Source organism: Staurois parvus, unplaced genomic scaffold (genome assembly GCF_062004578.1).
Source record: "Staurois parvus isolate SC_StPar_1 unplaced genomic scaffold, SC_StPar_1.0 ptg000510l, whole genome shotgun sequence".
Classification (NCBI taxonomy): Eukaryota; Metazoa; Chordata; class Amphibia; order Anura; family Ranidae; genus Staurois; species Staurois parvus.
The window spans coordinates 414,378-439,082 of NW_028318306.1; the positions used below are offsets into that span (position 1 = coordinate 414,378).

The 24,705-nt window shown below is 38.8% G+C and overlaps 1 long non-coding RNA gene across 1 annotated transcript in view; it reads right to left on the minus strand.

Annotated features, from left to right (window-relative positions):
- The window catches only part of LOC149451901 (uncharacterized), a 252,985-nt gene that overhangs the window by 93,251 nt on the left and 135,029 nt on the right, over positions 1–24,705 (minus strand). Inside the window, exon 3 of the long non-coding RNA XR_016314970.1 lies at positions 3,026–3,099. This is a non-coding gene — a long non-coding RNA (uncharacterized LOC149451901). The remainder of the gene's footprint in view (positions 1–3,025; positions 3,100–24,705) is intronic.

The window sequence follows — 24,705 nt, forward strand, 5'->3', positions numbered from 1 at the left end:
CATCTCCTTCAACCTCATCCATGAGTGCAGATCACAGTTTTTAATTTCCCCTGTCTTCAGTAGCAGAGTATAACAGATGGCAACAGCTCAGTTTAAACAGATACAAATTTCAAATTAATGTAAGCTTTCCAGTGATATTGTGAATATATGCATTGTTTGATTGTTGTCAAGTCCACCTGTTTTCTTTTCACATTCTGTGCAGCCGTTACACATAACCGGAGACGGAGACTCGATTCAGATGAGTTTATAATATATCACATTTCCAGCCAAGATAAAATCTCTGTTGATATCTTTGTCAGCAGAACTGTAAGGAAATAGGGTTGGGTTTTGTAGCTCCTGACCTAGCTTGTAATAGCAGAAATGATTAAGATAAAACGGCAGATGTACGGGAGCACAAATTAATAGCAAGATAAATATCTTTAATTCATCTTGGTACAATATGGGATAGGTTTATGGCAGCCATTTATTAATTAGAATTACTATAAGAAGTTATTAACATATATTACAAAGTACGAAGTGTGTTAGTACAATAAGTCACAGGAAACCTAAGTAGGTGACAAGGTGACAAACATTTATGCTGGTTTGCTAAAATGAAAGCCACAAACACCACACAGTAACAAAACTCACACAGATCAAAAATTGGATGGGCTTATAATAAGTTAAATACCACACAAAGCCATTTTGAGACATAACCACATATGCTTTTCTATCAGACCCAGTGAACAATACATGCCTATGTTGAGGTTATAACAACTGAATAAAAACAGCTCTATCTATACCCTAAAATTGTATTTTTTTTAGGGTTTTCCCATCTTTTAATGGATCAAATTTTTAAAAGAACAAGATGACTTAGATTTCACTTAAAATGCAAACCTCACCTAAAGAGAATCTAGCGACAGATATATTTTCCATAAGTATAACACTTACAGTTAAATAGGACCTTTTTTTTTACAAATACTGTAGCTGCTGACTTTGAAGACTTAAGTATTTCCCAGTGCCTGGGTTTCACTGCTGTCTTCCCATAGCCTTTTCTTCTTACCGCTGTGAGTCCCTGGTGCTGTCATCCTGTATATGGGAGCTGGCTGTGGATTTCTGAGGAACCGCAGTCGGTTTCCCACTGTGCAAGAATTGGTCCTGCAACCTCCTGGGACATGTAACAAGTCCCAGGAGGCTGCAAGAGAGGAGGGATAGGGCAGGCAAGAACTTAGAGCAGATACAGATATAGATCCTTCCCCCCCCCCCAAAAAAAAAACCTGTAAATCAGTACAAGCTGGGAGGATGGAACAAGACAGCGGTACTTCACTTTTTGAGTGAAGCTCCACTTTAATTACCTCTGACAGGGATCACATTACCCACCCACATCTTTATCCACAATGCCATCATCTGATCATCTGCATTTGTCATGAGAAGGATTCCACCTTTGTGGAAACATTATTTAGGGTCAGCATCGACCTTTTGGACTGAGATGTTGACTCCGAGATGATACAATCTTTATAATTCTGGTGCCTGTATAGTTTTTAGTTTAGAACAGTGGTCCCCAAACTGCGGCCCGGGGGCCATATGTGGTCCTTTGCTGGCCTTTCTCTGGCCATTGGGGCACTATTCCACCAACTGACACCAAAGATGGAATGCCATTCCTCACATTGACACCATCAATGGAAATTTTCTTCCCATTTATACCAACAATGGAGCCTTCTTCCTTCCATTGAAGTGGTTCTAAAAGCTCAAGGTTTTGCATTCTATGCATGAAGGTAAAAAACATTTTCTGTGCAGCATCACCCCCGACCCCCCCCCCCCTAATACTCACCTAAGCCCCCCTCTCAATCCATCTGTGTGCACTGGAGTCTCAGCTTTCCTAGGACTTCTTCTCCTCATTGGCTGAGACAGAAGCGGGAGCCATTGGCTTCCACTCCTGTCGATCAAAGCCACTGAGCCAATGAGAAGAGAGGGGTGGCAGGGCTGAGCCATGGCTCTGTGTGTGAATGGACACACGGAGCAGCAGGGGGCCCCCATAGCAAGCTGCTTGCTGTGGGGGCACCCAACAGGAGGAGGGGCTAAAAGTGCTGGCAAGGACTCGAAAAGAGGCGGATCCAGGCTGCTCGGTGCAAAACTACAGTAGGTAAGTATAACATGTTTCTTATTTTTTCTTAAAAAAAAAAAATAAGTCTTTAGGATCACTTTAAAACCAATCATGGGGCACGGTTTATTCCCACTAATGCTGGGCCATTTTCTACTCCCACTGGGCACAGTAGACCCTATTATGTAATTATTCACATTAACAGAATTCAACACCAATAAGCTTGTTTAGTACTATATATACGTTCTTTATCGTACTTACAAGGATTGTTTTAAATTATTTTTGAATATCCTAACTTAAAATGCCTATATTTGGCAAAGATAATGATAATTCTGCATAGTATTTATATAAAACTTTTTATACAATGTAATATTATTTTTCACTACTGAGTATTCTGAGTTTGCTGACTTTATAATTTAAAGTAAAATTAAGAGAACAGTAGGTTAGCAAAGAATGGCTATAAATAGAATTAAATGTAGAAAAGCATAAATAAAATTCTGTAGGTTAATACTTGATTGGCCTCTTGCCTTTCTAAAGGACACACATAATCCAGTTTACATTTTAATACGTAAAAAAAAAAGCCATTCCAAGTATCTACTTCCAATTGCACAATGCTGTAACCTTCAGCTTTGCCAAAAAGGCCAACACAGACTGTGTTTTTTCCAGATGTTAATGCACAGGTTGTGATATTCAGGGCCAGACCCACAAACCAAGATGCCAAAAAAATAAAAACCTAAGAATATCACTTTGGAAAATATTTTTGATCATGAAATGCATTTCCAGCATTATGGAAAATATTAGTAGAGAAATAAAAAAAAATGTGTTATATGCCAAAAGCAAATGCCATTTTTGCTACACAATAAATCTACCCAAGGCAGCAGTAGTACAGTAATTATAAGGAGAGAGATGCAAATAAGTTATCTGTATCTGGCACAACATTTTACTTACAGTGCGGTGAATCTAGCCAATCCACGTTGTTCTGTTTTATTCCTTAGCACAGCCAGCTTCCAAAGATCAGACACCTGTAAGCAAAGAGGCAAATTAAAGTTTTAGGCAGCTGAGATTTTGATTTAAAGCATGTTTATTCAAAAGGAAAAGTATAAGATGTGAGCTATTGAATTTACAGCTTTAGGAACCTTATATTTTATGACACACTACCAACAGCTGTTCTGGATGCTGTCTGTGTCCACTCTCTTGTGTACCCTGAATAATACACTATTGCAAAACATTAAAATTTTAAACTAAAATAATTGGATGCTGAAAAAAAGATTTTGTGTTTAAAATACTGCATCAAAATTATAGTTGTTTACAACTATAGAGAAAACATACTGTATACATACAGGTGGCTTTGGATGGTGTGTCCAGGTGTGTTCAGGGAAATGTAACTGCAATCTAGGATATAACATATTTGGGATCTTATTCAGAACATTATGTTGTATCCAGTTTCATTTTAGCCTCACAGGTTGAATCCTTAAATTGGTAGTGTCCCTTGGATTTGAAAGACACACGTATTTAGTCTATGAGGAGCAGACAGACAAGTAGAGAAGAAAAATACTTCTCATTACTAGGAATAGGTGAACTGGGCAAAGTTTGGTTCGCAAGAGGTTCAGTGAACTAAGCACAAAATGTGTTAAACCGGATCATAGCTCTGAACACCACTCCAAGTCTTTGGTAACCATTGGCAAGATTTCTCTAAAAAGGGCATTATTAACTGGGCTCTGCCATCTGGCGCATGTACCAAGGAATTTTTTTTTTAAAACCACTCAGTGAGGAGAGTTTCTTTTAATGCAACTTCAAGCGCAACCTTAAAAATCCACAGATCCCTAAATAACATGCCTTGGGGATTCCTAAAATCTGCAGTGCAGTGGGATTTGCTCCTTTAAGTAATTTTTTTACATTCTGGCTGGCTTGTTTTTTAAACAAAAAGACCAGGGATTCTGTGGGCCATCTTTGACCAAACATAGCCCTGACCATATCTGGTCAACTACATTACCCAGAATTACTGCCACTGTCTTTACATTCCAACAGAGCTTGGAAGTTATAATTTTTGACGGGAGTAGTGATGGGGGATCGTCGTCATGGTGGGGAGGTCAATATCATTGGCGGCTGTTAAATGTGACTAATGTTAATCTACATTGCTGGATAATGTGATTGATGTTGTTTTCACATAAGGGAATATTAAAAAAAAAAACCTAGCAAATGTGTTTTTCAATGTTGTGGATGTTTTAAATTACTATTTATCTTTTTTGTTTTTGAATGAGTAACAAGGGGTACTACATACCCCATATTTATTCATATGGGGTGGATATTTGGGGCCTACTTATTCTAAACATGATTTTTAGATTCATATTAGTACCCCACAGACTCCCTCATCCTGTTTAGGAGAGCAGAGCCCCATCAATCAAAGGTCTCATCAATAAGAGGTAGTAAATAAAAACAGCCACACCACTGTAAAAGTATTTTATTGGAAACAAACAGTGTCTTCCAATGTAAATCCAATGTCGACCCACAAAGTAGATCCATGTCAATCACAATCAATGATACCCAACAATGTGGTTAACTTTCTTGATATAGGGAGCCTCAAGTATATCTCTTAACATCATCAATGAGCTGGAAAACATATTTAGTGAACATAATGCTGTCAAAGACTACAGATATACAGCAATAGATGGTCAGAGACTACATGCATGCTATAAGTGATGGTCAGAAACTTCAGAACTTCAGCCAAGTTGCAAAACATAAAACACGAAGAGAAGGACAGCTCAGAAAAAAAGTAAAATAGTGTGAAAGAGATAAACCAAACCATTTAGGAACTAGAAGTCAGTCTAAAGTACATTTTTCTTCACTGACTTCAGTAAGTACCTAAACAACAAAAACAACAAAAAACCCTCCAAAAACACAGATTGCTGGTCTGCACGTCCCTGAAAAACCATACATAAAGGACCAAAGGGCCACAAATTGGGCAGAATGGCTTTACAGTCATTCCCTTTAGCATTTTCTGTGATAGGAAGGCCTCAGTCAACATATTCTGAGACAGTAGCTTAGTGACAAGCAAATATCTAGCCCTCTCTACAGTTACATCAGGAAAGTCAATGTTATACTGAGACACATAAAGTGCATACAAGAAATTCCATACCATTCCCAGTATCTCATAACATAATGTATATTATTAGGATTATTATACAGGATGTATATAGCGCCAACAGTTTAGGCAGCGCTTTACAAAATGAAGGTAGACATTACAGTTACAAGACAATTTGGTACAAGAGGAAACAGAGAGCCCTGCTCGTTAGAGCTTACAATCTATATGACCAAAAATATAATTCCATCAATAAAGTTTCATAATTAGTGGGGCCAGTTAAAGAAAATATGAACCCTAAGCAAAGTTCAAATTGGGGGACTTTGTTGTTGAATTGAATATGTAGGTGAAGTGATATACTACAGGAATGAACAAGTGGGAAAAGAAGTTTGAGTCCAGTTACAGCTCAGGGTCTCTTCTGCTGTCCAAATATCAATCCTTATATCAGTATCGGCTAGCGTTACAATGAATGAATAGGTCATAGGTCAAACCTTGCATATACCTAAGAACCATACATGAATACCTAAAACAACTTTTAAATGAAAGGCCAATAAATTATATATATATATATATATATATATATATATATATATATATATATATATACACACAATATATACACTGCTCAAAAAAATTAAAGGAACACTTTTTAATCAGAGTATAGCATCAAGTCAATTAAACTCCTGGAATATTGATCTGGTCAGTTAAGTAGCAGAGGGGCTTGTTAATCAGTTTCAGCTACTTTGGTGTTAATAAAATTAACAACAGGTGCACTAAATGGGCAACAATGAGACAACCCCCAAAACAGGAATAGTTTTACAGGTGGATACCACTGACATTGTTTTTCCCTACTCATCTTTTCTTACTGTTTTTCACTAGTTTTGCATTTGGCTAGGATCAGTGTCACTACTGGTAGCATGAGGTGATACCTGGACCCTGCAGAGTGTGCACAGGCAGTCCAACTCCTCCAGGATGGCACATCAATATGTTCCATTGCCAGAAGATTTTCTGTTTCTTCCAGCTCAGTCTCAAAAGCATGGAGGAGATTCCAGGAGACAGGCAGCTACTCTAGGAGAGCTGGACAGGGCCGTAGAATGTCCTTAACCCATCAGTAGGACTGGTATCTGCTCCTTTGTGCAAGGAGGAACAGGATGAGCACTTCCAGAACCCTACAAAATGACCTCCAGTAGGCCCCTGGTGTGAATATCTCTGACCAAACAATCAGAAACAGACTTCATGAGGGTGGCATGATGGCCCGAAATCCTCTAGTGGGCTCTGTGCTCACTGCCCAGCACTATAGAGCTCGATTGGCATTTGCCATTGAACACCAGAATTTGCAGGCCTGCCACTGATGTCCTGTGCTTTTCACAGATGAGAGCAGGTTCACCCTGAGTACATGTGACAGACAAGAAAGGGCCTGGAGAAGCCAATGAGAACATTATGCTGCCTGTAACATCATTCAGAATGACCATTTTGGTGGTAGGTCAGTGATGGTCTGGGGAGGCATATCCATAGAGGGACGTACAGACCTCTACAGGCTAGAAAATGGCACTCTGACTACCATTAGGTATCGGGATGAAATCTTTGGATCCACTGTCAGACCCTACGCTGGTGCAGTGAATCTTGGGTGTCTCCTGGTGTACGACAATTTCTGGCCTCATGTGGTGAGAGAATGCAAACAGTTCCTGGAGGATGAATTAATTGATACCATTGAATGACCCCCATGCTCGCATGACCTAAATTCAATAGAACACCTCAGGGATATCATGTTTCGGTCCATCCGCCACTGCCATGTTGCATCTCAGACTGTCCAGGAGCTCAGTAATGCCCCGGTCCAGATCTTGGAGGAAATACCCCAGGACACCATCCGTCGTCTCATTAGGAGCATGCCCCAATGTTATCAGGCATGCATTCAAGCAGGTGGGGGCCATACAAACTACTGAGTACAATTTTGAGTTGCTGCAATGAAATTTCAGCTAAATGGACTAGCCTGCTTCATTTCCATCAAACGATGGGGCATCTTTATGTTTCTAACACATTACCCAGTCCATATCAGTATAGATATCCAGCATGATATTTTTCCCCATTGAGATCTGATGTGTTTTCAAAGTGTTCCTTTACTTTTTTGAGCAGTATGTGTATATATATATATATATATATATATATATATATATATATATATATATGTGCAATATTTATTTTGGTCTGCTTTATAGAGTGATAAATTAACACAAATCCTGAGGTATCCACTAGCCACCATTTAATGGTGACTTCTTAAAAAACTCAGAATTTACAGCTACTATTAAAAATAAGCAAGATCGTTGGTAAGATAACAATTATTAAAATATAGTAATTACATAACAAATGTTGACTGGGATTTTATTTTAGAAGGGTAGTACATGATTACTGCATGACTGATTGGAAAAGTATATTATCTCCTGCGGTATGGAAATGCTTCAAATTTATTTCTGGATTAATCACTTTTTGTAATCAAAGATTTCCAGCCTTATGTAATAGCTAGCATAAAACAAAGTGGCTAAGTGTCAAGGACAGTAACCCATTGTAATTAATCAGACCTAATTTTTAACTAATCTTTTACTAATTTAAATACAGGACTGTAACATTAAATCGTTACTCTTTGAGCTACCTCATTAAAGTAATAATTTAGTAAAATTAAGTGTCCCTTCAGATCTATGCATTGCACTATTGTGTGGTAAATAGAGATTTGCCCAGGTTCAGTTTGAGCGGAGTTTGGCAAAGACAGCAGAAGGCTTGCAAACCACAAAACTCATTGTCTATGGGTGTAGGGAAGCTAAATTAGTTATTTTCTGGCCTTTTTCAAGATTTATGAACAGATATTGATGAAATAATGGCTTGGGTAGCTGAACACTGCCAAGGAGGGCATGAACTATTGCCTTCTGTGGGGAGAAGGTCTTTTCATGCTACTTAAGGGGCAAAATTAAACATACACACAGGCTTGGGGGATGCCTCTGAGATGCATGTGGTGTTACAGAACAGTAAAACGTAGTTCTTTAATAGCAATAGTGAAAAAAGCTTAGCACAACAACAGTGTACAGAGAGCTTCAAGGAATGGGTTTCCATGGCCAAGCCGCTGCATCTAAGCCTTACAACACCAAGTGCAATGCAAGGCATTGTATGCAGTGGTGTAAAGCCCACCGCCACTGGACTCTCAAGCAATGGAGATGTGTTCTCTGGAGTGATGAATCATGCTTCTCTGTCTGGAAATCCGATGGTTGTGTCTGGGTTTGGTGGTTGCCAGGAGAAAGGTACTTGCCTGATTGCATCGTGCTAAGTGTGAAGTTTGGTGGAGGAGAGATTATGGTGTGGGGTTGTTTTTCAGGGGTTGGGCTTGGTCCCCTAGTTCCAGTGAAGGGAACTCTTAAGGCATCAGCATACCAAGACAATTTCATGCTCCCAACTTTGTGGGAACAGTTTGGGGATGGCTCCTTCCTGTTCCAACATGACTGCACACCAGTGCACAAAGCAAGGTCCATAAAGACATGGATGAGTAAGTTTGTAGCGTAGGAACTTGACTGGAATCCACAGAGTCCTGACCTCAACCCGATAGAACACCTTTGAGATGAATTAGAGCATAGACTGCGAGCTAGGACTTCTCGTCCGACATCAGTGCCTGACTTCACAAATGTGTTTCTGGAAGAACGGTCAAACATTCCCATAGACACAGTCCTAAACCTTGTGGACAGCCTTCCCAGAAGAGTTGAAGCTATGATAGCTGCAAAGGGTGGGCCAGCTCAATATTAAATCCTACAGTCTAATACTGGAATGCCATTAGAGTTCATGTGCGTGTAAAGGCAGGAGTCTCAATACACACACAAGCGGGTTTTCCGTACCATGTTCTGGTGTGAATGGGCACTAATGGAGATTTTCATTTTTATCTTTTATTTATACTGTGCTAACATATTATGCAACACTGCATATTACCCAATAAAAGTGTGCAAATTACATGTTCCAGCCAAGTTCATAAACAAGATTAGTAATTAATACTAATTAGATTAGCATTATAGCTGCATCCACTCTGATTATGAAGAATCATGGGATGTTTCTGTATGCATACAATGAATAACCTATCCTGTTATATAAAGCAACAAATGTTTTCAGCTTAAACCCCTTCCCACCCAGCCCTCCCTTTAAAAAGCTTGAACGCCAGGGCTGTCACAGTGGTTCCTGCTCATTAGCATTTTCCTTGGTGCTTTTGAAAACTTTCTAAAAAGAAAAAAAATGTTAACTATCATTCTGTGGATTGCATTAGGCAATGCACTAGTCCATTTTAAGGACACATCATTCATAAAACACTGACAGCTTTCAATTTTAAGTGATCTTTATCTTAAAATGGGATTTACCTTAAGACAACAGTATATAATAAGGTTACTAAAATATGAAATATTTAATTTTTTATGAATTTGGGGAAATTTTTACATAAATATGGGTATATATATGTGAAGGATAAAGTGCAGTAACTTATGACGCCTAGTTAGATATAAACATTCAGTGGTCTAATTTACTATTTTAGAAATCAGATTGTAGCTAACCTGACCTTTGATTACACAATATCTGCCAAGGGGCATACAGAACTGTCATTCAGACAGAGATGGTTAGTCAGTGGCCCCGCATGAACTACAGCATTTTTCCATGTATGCCTTTAAAGAAGAAGCATTGACGTGACAGAAATGTAATTTGGTATATATGCACTGTAAGTTGCTAATATGTATGATTTATTAAAAGAAATATTAAACAACATGTTCATTTATTTTATAAGAACCAAGGCTACAATGTCCCATATTTTTAATGACTTCAGCATACATTGCTTTTTGCTGTGAACAGGAATATACATGTAAAATATGTTATGTAATAAAATGTCTAGATTGAGAAATTTGATGATAAATATAGTAATATATTTTTAACAGGATTAAAAAAATCTTTTTTGAGTTTCAAAAACTAAGAAAAAGGATGAAGAAGCAGTAACTTTACTGACTATTACAGACACTGCTATTAAGGAGTGACTGTTTAATAGGATCTCGGGACATATCACCGATTTTATCTGCCAACACTCAAGATAATTTAATTTTGTTTTACCATGATATCAAAGATCTAGAATACATTCCACTGTAATACACACTACTAACATCATAGAAGTTCATTTTGTGGTTGAAAAAAATATGCTACCACAAGTATTATTAAGTGCTGAAGTCATAACATTACAAAAAAAAAGGTATACTGATAACATCTTGACAAGCATATATAAATTATAAAATTCATGCATTTCCTACTAGCTCTAGGGCATTGGCTATGAATAACTTAAATTATTGAACACTCCACCCCCGGGCCCCAAAATCAGATTTAAAGAGAAATGATACTGTATTATCCATGGGAATATATTTTGAAAGATTATTGTGTTTTATATTGTAAAGTAGCTTTTGATGTGACATTCTTATGTTCTTTTATAAGCTTGCTCTTCTGTATTTTTAGTATTGCATTAAAAGGGGGGTATTTGTAGGTTAGCCATGAGAGAGGCCCAGTGCAGCTACTCTGTCTCTCTCAACAACTCTTGAAAAAAAGATAACTGCCAGGTAAAGAGCGTATTGATTTTAGTGAGTCACCTGACTTATAGCCATGGATGTACAAAAGAAGCAGAGTATTCCCTTAGTCTTAGTGAATGTGCAAAGTAGATTTCCACTTAGCTTAGAGAAAATGAAGATATGCTTACTGTAAGCATCGTAGCAGCATAAAGCAAGAAACGTGAACAAATAACAAATACAGTATGTGCCCATGTACATTACAGATTCTACATAAAAACCACGTTTGCCACATACTGAGAAACATTATTTACATTAAGGTGATCTATTTTACATGTTTATTCACATAGATTTGAACATACTATATATTCCCTTTAAAGGCAATGCTGTCCTAAAAATTAGTGCCATTCTAAACAAAACTAAAATATCTGTTAAGAGCAGCTGGTTACAGGTGACTAAACTAATCTGAACAGATGAAAAGCAGCTTCTTCATAAAGCATAACGACACCTTTATTCAGCTTCTGGCATCATGATAAAACGTTGAACACTAATCATAAAATGATGCAGAACTACAAGCTGCTAAACATGTCACAAGCTGAGATATATTAAAAAAAACCTTACAGTACTGTATGACCAACTAAGAAAGCTCCATGCAACAATTCATTTTAGTATTATGTGCAAAACTGCAATCATGTCATGCAGAACCCATAAAATATTCAGGTTATGTACAACATATAGCATTGATTTATTGACCGGGCTAAATATGCATTCATTTGTTATGATTTACATTTTTTTTATTCTCTAGATAAATGATTATGTAACTAGAGCAAATCTTATAAACCTGGTAGACCTGGGGTGCCCTTAGGTCTTGTCCATATGATTACTATTATTGTTTTTTCGCTTTGCTTTAGAAATCAGAAAAACATTTATGAAGACAGGAGCAAGCATCCAATAAATATGCCCTGTGGTATTTATACGTTTCCCCAACAAAGAATATATGGTGTTGAGTTAAAAAAATGTGTTAGATGCAGTTTCATCTCTACACATTTGTTAGAATGCTCAGCAATGATTCAAAAGCTTTTGCAGTGTTAAAAAAAGGGAACATGTACATTTAGGTGCCCCTATTTCAGCACCATAATAAATTGGCACCATTCATAGTACCATTTTGGTACCAACCATGAGTTGGTACCAAAGTATTGGCCCAATAAGATGTATACTTGCCATACAGGAAAGACATCAACCCATTAGGTTAAGTCAGGGCTCAACATTTCAAGTCCTGAGACACTAGCCAGGACTGGGAGGGTGTAAGGGTGGGTGGAAGGAAGGAAGGGACAGGTGGAAGGAAGGGGTGGGTGGGTGGAAGGAAGGATGAGGGTGGGTGGAAGGAAGGGAGGGGTGGGTGGAAGGAAGAAAAGAAGGGAGGGTGGGAGGAAGGAAGTGGTTAGTGGAGGGAAGGAAGGAAGGAAGGAAGGAAGGGGTGGGTGGAAGGAAGGATCGGAGGGCAGAGAGGGGTGAGTGGAAGGAATGCAGGGGTGTGTAGAAAGAAGGAAGGAAGGGTGGGTGGAAGGAAGGGAGGGGTGGGTGGAAGGAAGGGAGGGGTGGAAGGAAGGAAAGGGTGGAAGGAAGGAAAGGGTGGAAAGAAGGAAAGGTGGGTGGAAGGAAGGAAGGGAGGGGTGGGTGGAAGGATCGGAGGGAAGGGAGGGGTGGGTGGAAGGAAGGAAGGATACTGTATTATCCATGGGAATATATTTTGAAAGATAATTGTGTTGTATATTGTAAAGTAGCTTTTGATGTGACATTCTTACGTGCTTTTATAAGCCTATTCTGCCTTCAGCTAATAACCGAATCTACTATTTCTCCCATGAGTCCATCCCTCTCAGTTATTACCTCTTGTACCACCAGCCCATCCCTATTAGATTGCAAGGTCTCAGGAGCAGGGCTCTCCTTACCCTCTTGCATTGAACTGTATTGTTGCTGTATTGTCTCCCTTTATATTGTAAAGTGCTAAGCAAACTGTTGGCACTATATAAATCCTGTATAGTAATAATAATAATAATAATAATAATAATAATATGCCAGTCAGCACTGTTAAATCACTTATTAAGAAGTGGAAAATGTGGGGATCTCTTGATACCAAGCCAAGGTCAGGTAGACAAAGAAAGACTGCAGCCACCATTGGCAAAGAAAATCCCACAGGTAACCTCAGGAGAAACATAGGCCGCTCTTGAAAAAAGACAGTGTGGTTGTTTTTAAGGAGTACAAGACAATGATACTTGAACAAAAATGAGCTGCATGGTCAAGTTGCCAGACAGAAGTCTTTACTATGCCGATGCCACATAAAAGCCCGGTTGTAATATGCTCGATAACACCTTGACAAGTCCCACTGGGCTTTTTGGTGGCATTGGTGTGGCGGTGATCAGGGACAATGTGACTGACATGGTAGTAATTAGAGACACTATGATTGGTGTGGCAGTGATTAGGGACACTGTGACTGGTGAGGTGGTGATCAGGAACACGGTGAATGGTGTGGGAGTGATTAGGGACACTATAACTAGTATGGCATGATTGGGGACACTATGACGGTGCAGGCTGGTGATACTGTACATGATCACCACCACAGCAGTACAATGTCACCATAATGACACTGTGCTTGCTCTGCTGACAGTATGTAAAAACAAAAATGTACAATTTTTTTATTTACATACTGTCACCAGAGCAGTGCAGTGTCGCCATAGTGACACTACTGCTCTGGGGAAGGTAATTTTTGTCACACTTGATGACTGTGTAAGCAATCAGTTTCCTTACAATGTTCAGCTGCATTCATACAGCCTTTGTTTACTACTGTGATTATTGGTCCTGTACCATGTAATTGCTGTGACCAATCAAAATGATTACAGTAGTAAACAAAAGCTTCATGAACAAAAGCCTTTGTTTCCTACCACTACTGTGGTCAATGTTATTGATCACAGCAACCAAATGGTAAAGGGACAAAAGAAAATGGCCCTGTACCCTAATCTGTGATCCACTGTGTTGGAGGTGTACAGTGATCACAGACCCAACCTAAGGGCTGCGCCCAAGTAGCAAGCAAGGGAGGATGTACCAATGCAACCCCCCGAAATGACATTTGTCCCGCCCGGCCGGTTATATATAGTGGCCTGGCTGGAATTGGTTAAGCCACTTCAGACAGAAAACCTAGTGTCAAGATCTCATCTTAGTCATTCTGTTTGTCTCCTGCATGCCTGCACATATTGGTCGAAAACCCCCCCCCACAAAAAAACGCACATACAAAAAAAAATGGGTAGACTCAATGGACCACTTGGTCTTCTTCTGCAGTCACTTGTCTATGTTTCTATGTAGGGCTGAGGTCTGAGCTTGCAGTGAATGGGCAAGCTGAATAGCCTGTTTGCTTGCCCCTGAAACTGAAGCTGATTGCTGCTGGAAGTGATATATTTAGTGGCAATAATACTACCACCAATAAATTTGACATCTTCCCACTAAGAGCCATGCATTTGCTTCCCTTGGTACTAGGATGCTGAAGCTGTCTGCTTCCTAGCAACCAATGCTGAACCTAGGCCCTAATTAACGGATAGCTGTGTAATTCCCTGGCTGGCAGCTGAATGTAAACAAATTGGCCAGGGTTAGTGGCTGACATCATTGACCACATTTGGTAATCCCCAAGAGCACACATCTAAAGACTTTTTTTAGCAGTGTGAACCAAAGCACTTTCAGAAACAGAGTTACAGAACACTGCTGCACTGCAAAAATTATAGTAGGACCTAATTTTTTGTGCTTCAAGGTACATTACAACCAGTAAGTGAGATGGAAAAGTTACATTTTAGGGTGTAAATATTAAGCAAGTATTTGGATTAACTGACCGTTGAGAGGCTAAGTGCGATGATGGGGATATTTTGGTTTGGACTGAGTACTAAAATGTCTCATAAAATAATGGGATTGGGCTTTGGACACTAAAAACAAGATGTATCTGCACTTGTAAACAGTAAAACCATACAGTCTATGATTGTGGAACAAAGCAGGTATTTAACCCCTTGGCGTCGGTGCCTCCCGGCCCTTTAAGGGTTCCAGAAGCTGGGAGGCGGGGTGGGGTTTTAGGGTCATGTAACCACCGTGATGCGCTGTCATGGCGGTTGCATGATCGGGAAAGGTCCCGATTGAAAGAGGAGATCGGGACCTTTCTGTGAGTACCGAACGTGTGTGCTGGGAGCGCACAGGGCGCTTGCTCTCAGCACATATGTGTTTTTTAATAGAATGCAAATGTGCGACTGCTCGGCATCTAGGCCCAGACGCTGGGAGGCCGCACATTTGCGTTTGGCCAGAGCCAAGAAGTTAATACCCAATAAAATGACAGTAATCATCTCTATTTTCAAAAAAAAAATACATAGTAAATAAAAAATCTAATACAAAGGCAGACAATTTCTACCATGTAAACATAAAAAAATAATTTAAGTACTCATGTTGATGACTGTATGATAATAGGAAGAAAGATATTATCACATTTTTACATTACATTATCAGGATGTTTATTTGTAAATGCTGGATTTTGTACCTTTTCTGCTATTGTCTTATAAATAATATGCACACTTGCGTTTGGCCGGCGCCAAGAGCTTAATACCCAATAAAATGACAGGAATCATCTCTATTGCCCAAAAAAAAATACATAGTAAAGAAAAAATCTAATACAAAGGCAGACAATTTCTACCGTGTAAACATATAAAAAAATAATTTAAGTACTCATTCTAATGACTGTATGATAATAGGAAAATAGATATTATCACATTTTTACATTACATTATCAGGATGTTTATTTGTACATGCTGGATTTTGTACCTTTTCTGCTATTTTCTTATAAATAATATTCACACTGGGAAGGAAATACAGCTGAAAATATCACCACTTACTATATTCAAAAATAGAAACGCTTCTGGAATTGCAATTTTCTAGTTGTTGTCGCTTTATTTAAGTGTATGGGGAAGCAGGCCGGCTGACTGTGATGCGGAGACAATTGGAGGGGATATTGGAGGAGTAGTTATTGTGTATGTCAATGGGAGTATTTCAAGATTTGGATTTATATGATAACCACTGAGGCTAATAACTTGACCTGGATGTGAGCTTCCTTCCTTTTTCTTCTGTTGGGAATATCAGACAACAACACAAACTGCTATATGGAATATATAGCTCCTTATACTCCCAGTGGATTCACTCAGGTGCAGGCTGTCCAGTTTTGATCAAGATACCATATCATTCTAGATATCACAATTAACAATGGAGATGGGTGCCCACCTATAACTATTTTACTGAATCCCTTTGCACGCTATTGTCCCGCATCCCTGTTTGTGTCAATATTTAGGACAATTGGTTCTCTGTCTCCAAGTTCTAGAGGACATAATGCCATAGAGAACATAGTTGCTATATTAGGGCTGTTTAGCCATGTACTGTTTTTTAAAACATATTTTTATGGCTTACTTAATAAAATGTATACTTTTATGAATATGAGTTTGTCCTATACTGTACCAGTATAGTCTCATAGTGTTTTTATGGTTCCTTTAGATTTGTTAATTAGGGATGAGGTACAATGCAGTCTATAATATAATATTCACGGGGGAAGCAGATGAATATCCTCGGTATATGGATTTCAAGATGTAATAAACTAAGGAGCCGAAAACACAGTTAGGAACTGAAAAATTAACAGAACAAACAAAATTAAAACCAGTCATGAAGTTATATTTTACATTATTCTAACTTCAATAGAGGAAGAGATATGAGAGCATGATATTAAAAACGGTTTTGTCACCAGGCCTGTTTGAGATTATTTTTATAAATGTATGTGTTTTATAAAAGTCTCTCCACATAATGCTTCTTGTTGTCTACAATGCAGTGCTGTAATGTTTGAAAAATGTAATGATTGGAGTTTGCATGATTAGACTACAGAGGGATTTTGAGGACAAAGCTAGGAAACTGTAGCCTAAAGATTCTCAGGGTCAGAATATGATGATGCAACAAATGGTAATGGCAACCAAAAGCTTATCTGCAAACCAGCCCTTAATGTTATAATGTAGTAGTCAGGGGTGGACTGACAACTCATGGGGCCCTCGGGCAATAGGGGATCATGGGGCCCCTGTGTCCCTGCCCAAACTCAAAAAAGCCTATGAAAAAGGTACCAGGGGCATCTCATGGAGCCCCCTACTGACCCCGGGCCCTCGGGCTGTGCCCGAGTTTCCAAATGGTCAGTCCGCCACTGGTAGTATAATCATTCTGATTTCATTTTCAACATCTGGGCATAGTTGTAATGTCCAGACAAGCAGAATTGTTAAGAGCTCAAACACTTCATTGCTGTGAAAGCAGAGCCAGGAAACAGGGGGCATTTATACCCAGGCCAGTACAAATAATATACAGTATTTTAGGCTTGAGTTGAAATATTCTCCTTTTCAGACCACAATTAGAGTGGGATTTGTAGTCCGTGAAAGCTACTGGGTTTAACCATTTGAGCTCCAGAAGACTATACCCCCTTCATGACCAGGCCATTTTTTGCTATACCAAACTGCACTACTTTAACTGACAATTGCACGGTCATGCAACAATGTGCATAAATGCAATTTAAATATTTTTTTCACACAAATAAAGCTTTATTTAGGTTGTTTTTGATTACCAGTGTTTTTTTTTTATTTTTTTACGCTATAAGCTAAAAGAGACCGAACATTTTGAAAAAAACATTTATATATTTTGCTATAAAACATATACTGGAATTTTTTTTATATACTTGCAATGGCAGCAATCGGTGACTTATATTGGGACTGTGGTAGTGTGGCAGTCTGACACTAATAATAGTATATTATAATAATAATATGCACTGTCACAGTACTAATGAGACTGGGTAGTAAGGGGTTAACACCTGGGGAAGCCAAAGGGTTAACTATGTGCCTAGCAAATGTTATTATGTGTGGTGTTTTTACAAAGGGATGTGACAGTTCCCTGCAGTTCGGAGACAAAAAATGCCACATCCCTGCTCTCAGTAGAGATCTGTGCTGTTCAGCACCCCCCCCCCCCCCAATCAGAAATAAAGTAATGTATTCTTACGTGATTCTGTGCAGCCAGACTGCATTGTAGCAGTAAAATTACAGTGCGTGGTCGGCAAGCGGTTACATTGCTATCTTACCCTGTTCACCATGCAAATTGTTGCTAAACCCAGGGCCCTGCATTCACTATATCTGGTCTCCCACAGTACACAGAATATGGAAGTGCAATTATTGTAGTAAATATAAACTGCTAAAATACCTTTTCTCATCAGCAGCTAGAGCAGTCTTGTGACTTCTATCAGTGTCTGGTCGAGCACTGGTTAAAGCTTATAGGAGGAGTTTTAGTTTTGTTCTAGGAGGATGCAGGGCCCCTGACCTCTGTCTGGACAGTGCTGACTGGCCCTGTGCTGATCACATGCACTCTTCCAAGAAAAAAAAAAACTCTCAGGGAATAAGAGGGGGGCACTGGAAGAAGGGGAGTATCAGAGAAGGCAGGATCAAACAGTGTTTTTACACAAAGCAGAGGATTAACCCCTTAGGTACCACAATGAATATAACAAGCATGGTTTACTGCATAAACAGACTACTTTTACTGTTGTGGGTTTAGTAACACTTTAACCTCACCTTTAAAGCCAACCCTTAAAGCCAAAGTCCCCCAACAGTTAACTATTAAAGTGAGCCTTCTTGCCTATCACTAGCCTAACCTCCTACACTAAACCCTTACATTAACTAACCACGATGCACAGCTTGTATCATGCTTGGGAGCATCTGCCCTAACAGTCCACAAGCCTTGCAGTGTGACGATATCAGCAACACAAGAAAAATCTGTTTACTGGTTTTGGAAAATATTACAGCTCACAATCGTATTTTAAAGTGAATTCCTGCTTTGCAAATTCAGAGCAAAGCAACAGGTTCACCAAACGACGGCCTTCCCAGCTACACATACTCTGCTTCCTTTTATGCCACTGATGCACCACTTATTCTCCAGAATATACCCTTTACTCCTTGGTATGGGTCGCATGTGATTCGCTCCCACTAATTCCTTATGACAGCCTATGACAGTTCCATCACATGAGAGCTTGAGCCCTGGTTCACACTAATGCGGTGTGGCACCTCGCATGTGATTCGCTCCCACTAATTCCTTATGACAGCCTATGACAGTCCAATCACATGAGAGCTTGAGCCCTGGTTCACACTAATGCGGTGCGGCACATCGCATGTGATTCGCACAGGAACCACACTGCATTCCTGTGCAAATCCCATGCGTTGTCTGTGCGGTGCGATTTGTATGGCTCAAATTGCATTGCATTCGCTTCAAAAAGATGCAGGACCCTTTTATTTTTCCTGCACCTGCGGTAAGAGCAGTTGGTGGCAGTTAAGTGAACCTCTTGTTCAGCCCTTCTTAGGCCAGTAAATAGATTTATGAATAAATAAAAATAATTAGTCAGTGACTTAGGGTAGGCTCCCACCACTGTGCACACATCAGTGCATATGTGTTGGCATGCGTTGGTTATGTGTGCTGCAGTGCATTTTTGCATGCAATGAGTTTTTATGTATGTTGTGGTGCAGATTTTTTTAACCACTTCAATATCGGGCACTTTCACCCCCTTCCTGTCCAGGCCAATTTTCAGGTTACAGCACTCTTACAATTGCGTGGTCATGCAACACTGTACCCAAACTAAAATTTTATAATTTTATAATGTTGTTCACACAACTAGAGCTTTCTTTTGGTGATAATTAATCACCACTGGGGTTTTTATTTGCTAAATTAACAAAAAAAAGAACAAACATTTTGAAACAAAAACCCACATTTTTCTTTGTTTCTGTTATAGAAGTTTGCAAATAAATAATTGTTCTTCATAAATTTAGGGAAAGATATATTCTGCTACATGTCTTTGGTGAAAATAACCCAAATCAGTATTTATTATTTAGTCTGTAGGAAAGTTATAGTTCAAAACTATGGGATATATCTGAAAATTGACCAATCCTGAAGTACTGACAGCCAATCTAATTTCTTGAGGTCAGAACAGTACAGATATCCCCCAAATGATTCCTTTTTTGCAAAGTAGACAGTCCGACGTATTTCATAAGAGGCATGGCGAGTTCTTCGAAGTTGTAATTTTTGTGTCATGAAGAAATTAAAAAAATTATTTTCACTATTTTTTTTTTACATACTGTCACCAGTGCAGTACAGCGTCAGCATATAACTGGTGTGGCGGTGATCAGGGACACTGACTGGTGACAGTACGAAAAAAAAATTATAATTTTTTTCCAATTTTTTTTATTTAATATTTTTAGATTTTTTATTACATTTTTTCCTTTTTTTTAAGATTTTTTTGATATTACACTATAACCAAAGCAGTATAATGTTACCATAGTAACATTGTACTACTTTGGGGGAGTGATCAGTATTTTTTTTTTTTTTTCACAATTTGATTGATTATAGCAAAGAATTTCTTTGCCATAAGCAAGCATTTAACTGAATGAAATTGATTCATTCAGTTTTTTTTTGTTGTGAATAGCTGTAATTGGCCACGGCTAATCACATGACACAGATGGGCTGTGATTGGCCCAGCCTGTGCATGTGTTCGCTGTGACCATTCATAGCTAGACACACTTGTATACAATGGATGACATGAAAGGAAGCCATCCATTGTATACAACTTTCATGTGACCTGCTGTGATTGGTCACAGCAGGTCACATGGTATTGGCAAGGGGGCCGGTACACAGATCTGTCATCAGTCGTGTCCGAGGTACACAGCCGTTGACAGATCTCGCTACAGCGTAGTCCTGCGGGAAAGAGCCATATGGCGTCCTCCTGGAGGGATGAAGTGTTCGCCCGGCCGCCATTTGGCCCTAGTCTGGGCAGCAAGTGGTTAACCTAACATGCTCTGCAGCACTGTGGATGAAATGCTGCCTGCCTTCATTTTTATGGTGTACAGCAACGTGCTGCATTCGTGTGAAATGTCATACTACAAAACAAGGATTTTTGTTCGACCATGTGTTGAGACTGCATTGACCAATGAAGCCTAAAGTATGTGGTGTGCACATATCTAGAGCAAATAGCTAGTCATATACTGTACATAAAGAACAGAAAAAGGCAGTATCTTATTATTATGTACAGCACAATCTTCATAAAGAATATCTAGTATGTTTTACGACAGAAGATAATAACGTTAGCACTTAACAAACAGTAATCTTCCACATTTAGTTTAAATCGTTCTAACGTGACCTTCATCTACATACTGCAGTTGACTACCGTTGCAGCAATATTAGTTTAATTCAAACAATATGTTTTCAATCCTGCAGCATTTTGTTAGTTTCTTTACTGAGAACAGTGTCGCACAGCTCAATTTATAAATGAAAAGAAAAAACATATTAACAATTTCAGTGTTAAAACATGTTCATATCAGTGCTTTGAAATTGCAGCTCAATAGTCAGATCATATTCTCTATGTCCCCGGCATGGAGTAAACTGTCTTTCAAGAAAAGCTTTTAGTGTAATAAACTTTTCACATGTAGCATTAAAGCTAAAGTGTGAACTTTACCGCACAAAGCAAATCTTAAGGCTGAAAGGCTCTGTTGCTGTCTGACTTCTTGGGGGAGATTTACTAAAACTGGAGCACCCAAAATTTGGTGCAACTGTGCATTGTAGCCAATAAACGTCTAATTTCAGCTTCTCCAATCAAGCTTTGACAAAAAACCTGCATGCTGATTGGTTTACAGAGTTGCATCATATTCTTATCTCAGAGACTCCACTGGTGCAATCTGTTCCCAGACCTGCCATTCTTGGACTTTCATGCTTTTGAAAATTTTGTTGAATGCACCAGAAGGACTAGAATTCCATATGCAGCAGGCAGAATTGAAGGGACACATGCCAACTAGTAATGGGCCGAACACCCCCATGTTTGGTTCACAGTCAAACATTCGAACCCAACGAAAGTTCGACCCTGAACTTCAAACTCAATGAAAGACTTTGGGACTTGAACTTGTAAATTCAAAAGTGCTCATTGAAGGCTTATGTTCAAATTATTGGCCTTAAAAGGGGTATGGGGACTGGGGTACTGCCCTGAGGGACATGAATCAGTGAAAAAATATATTTCAAAAAGTATATAAGGGGCAGTAATTTTCATTGAACCCACAAAAGACCCCACAGTAATTTTTTTTTTTAAAGTGCGTGGGGTTCCCCCTAAAAGCCTAGGAGTTTTAAGAGGAACCCCAGTCCCCAAACGTGGGGGGAAAAAAGCATGCCCCCCCAAATTCCTACCAGACCCTTTATCCGAGTACAGGCCTGGCAAGGGGGGGGGTACAAAAGAGCGCCCCCCCTCCCTGCATCTTACCAGGCCACATGCCCTCGGCATGGGGACAGCCTAAATTGCCTGGTATAACTTTTAGGGGGAACCTCATGCACTTTTACAATACATTTTTTTTTTCTGTGGGGTATCTACTAACCTTTCTACCAGACCAAAAAGGTCTGGTACGGATTTGGGGGGGCATGCTCTTAGTAAAAAAGAATGGTAAGTGATCCTTCTGACCTCTAGACTCCGAATAAATCTGACTAGCAAAATCATTCACTGGCTTTTTTATGTTTCCATGGGGGAATCAATATATAGGCCCTTTTCAGTCCATTCCAATTACATTTCAACTTTTTAAAATATTTACATTGAAAAAAAATACTTATGGAAGAAGTCACTTTGCATTTGCTACTGTATAATGATTACTGACAAAATGGTTGGTGAGATAAAGAGGTTACATGAAGCCCTCCTACTATTATGGTTTTTTTTTACTCTAGCATAGCATTAAAGATGACTTGGAACAATTAAATTAAATCTTCAGACAGAAAATGTAATGAAAGAGAACAATAAAATGAATAATAAGCCATGAATATCTTTGTGAAGCAATTAACTGTCCTCCCACTTGCCAGCAATCAACAAGTACACATTTCTAAAGTAATCAGTGCACACCAGTAAGAGTGCGTACTGCGTTGTTTTTCAATCACACATTGTGAGCAGGTCCCAAAATTATCATATAAAATTTTTTTTAATGAGATCATGTTTAAAAAAAACTCTTTCAACTAACTTCAGGGAATAGGCGTTAAATGCCCTTAAATATAATTAAACCATGCAACAGCTTATCATGTACAAGAATTCTTTTTCTTTATTTTCCCCAGACTTTAGAGAAGAACTGCAAAATGCATGCATATAACTACAAATAGTGATTCATTTGTATACATCTTGAGTATTCTCATGTGTATTTTCAAACAACCCCCTGAAAAATGAAGAAAGACTTCTAGGTCACCATGGCAGACCTGTAAGTGAATGCTTCGGCCACTGGATGTTTGGAGTGTATGTATAGCCTAAACTTTGTTTCATTTTGGATAGTGCTGGGAAGGATTAGTATCCTTGTCCTGTATTTATTGCTGTCTTTGTCCCTGGGGTGAATTTTCATCCTTTTTATTTGTTTTATTTGTTGAGACCAGAAGTGATGGGAAATCCATAACTTTACAGCTGTCACCAGAGGTGAGTGTAAATGAGCCAATGGACATACCCCTGGGGGCATATGCCACCCAAAGCAGACATTTAGACATCTATTAGAGTGGTGGGAGCCCCAGTCATAGTAAACCTGCTTACTATTTAGACTTGCAAGCAGAATGGCACCTAAAAGGGAAAGGCTTTCATCCCTGATTTTCTTTCCTATGCTTCTTCATTTTTACTTTACACAGGTAAAGATAGGACACTTAAGTTGTGCTGTCATTGTGAATAACAACCTTTACTCGGTTTTATCAGTAAGTGCAACTAAAGAATATTTTACTTTATTTTTAATGAAAGTCTCAAAATGATAATTTAATTGGAATTTTTTCCTCATAAGCTTCAATCAGCTTCTTTGTGTTTGTTAAGAGCATTACTCAGTGGCCCTAACTTCGATCTCATAGTATTAACTGTGTAACTGTGTAACAGAACCTTGCCAACTTGAGAAAGGGACCATGAAATCTGAAGCAAGAAAGAAGCAAGGAAATGTAACAACCACGCAAAATAACGGGCCTCAGATTTTAACTTGGTATACAGGCCTTCTTCCATTTACATAAAAAGGTTGTCCAAAAAGTATCGCAGGGGTCATCCCATTCAATTGGAGTTAAATATCACAAGAAAAGCTGGTTTTGTTATTTTTTAATAGGCTATTTACATTTATCTTTGGCTGGAGTTTAAAGGACCATATTCATGAAAATATTGCATTCTGATACAATCAACTATATGTGTTTAAACATATAATGACAGTATAGGAAGTTCTTTTTTGTTTCAATTGTCTTTATTTATACATTTGTCAAAATTTAGATGCAAGCCTGGCATTGCAGCAAAAGTGACAGGGTTTCTGACAAACTATAACACTGCCACAGAAGTTCCTTACATGGTCACCTTTCAGTCAAAGAGTTTAAAACTTCCTAAACAACCTGCTGACACACCCTGGCTGTGTTATAGTTTGTCCTAGTTATGTTACTGTCATTTGGTTGATAATTGTCATTGGTGTAAATGTGGTCAGTCCTGCAAGAATGCTTGTCACGCAAATAGTATAATAGAACTGCACAGAAATGTATTTTTAAAAATGTATTCATGAAAAATGGATAAGACAGAAAAAACAGTATTTGGGAATATTATTATTATTATATTATTATTATACAGGATTTATATAGCGCCAACAATTTGCTCAGCGCTTTACAATATAACGGGAGACAATACAGTAACAATACAGTTCAATACAAGAGGGATTTGAGGGCCCTGCTCCTTGCAGTTTACAATCTAGGAGGGAGGATCTAGTGGTACAAAAGGTAGTAACTGTGGAGGATGGACTGGTTGGAAGAGTAGAAGATTCCAGTATTAGCGGAGAGTACGGTTTGGGTGATATTTAGAGACAAGATCAGTGATGTAATTTGGGGCACAGTTATAAATGGCTTTATACGTTATTGTT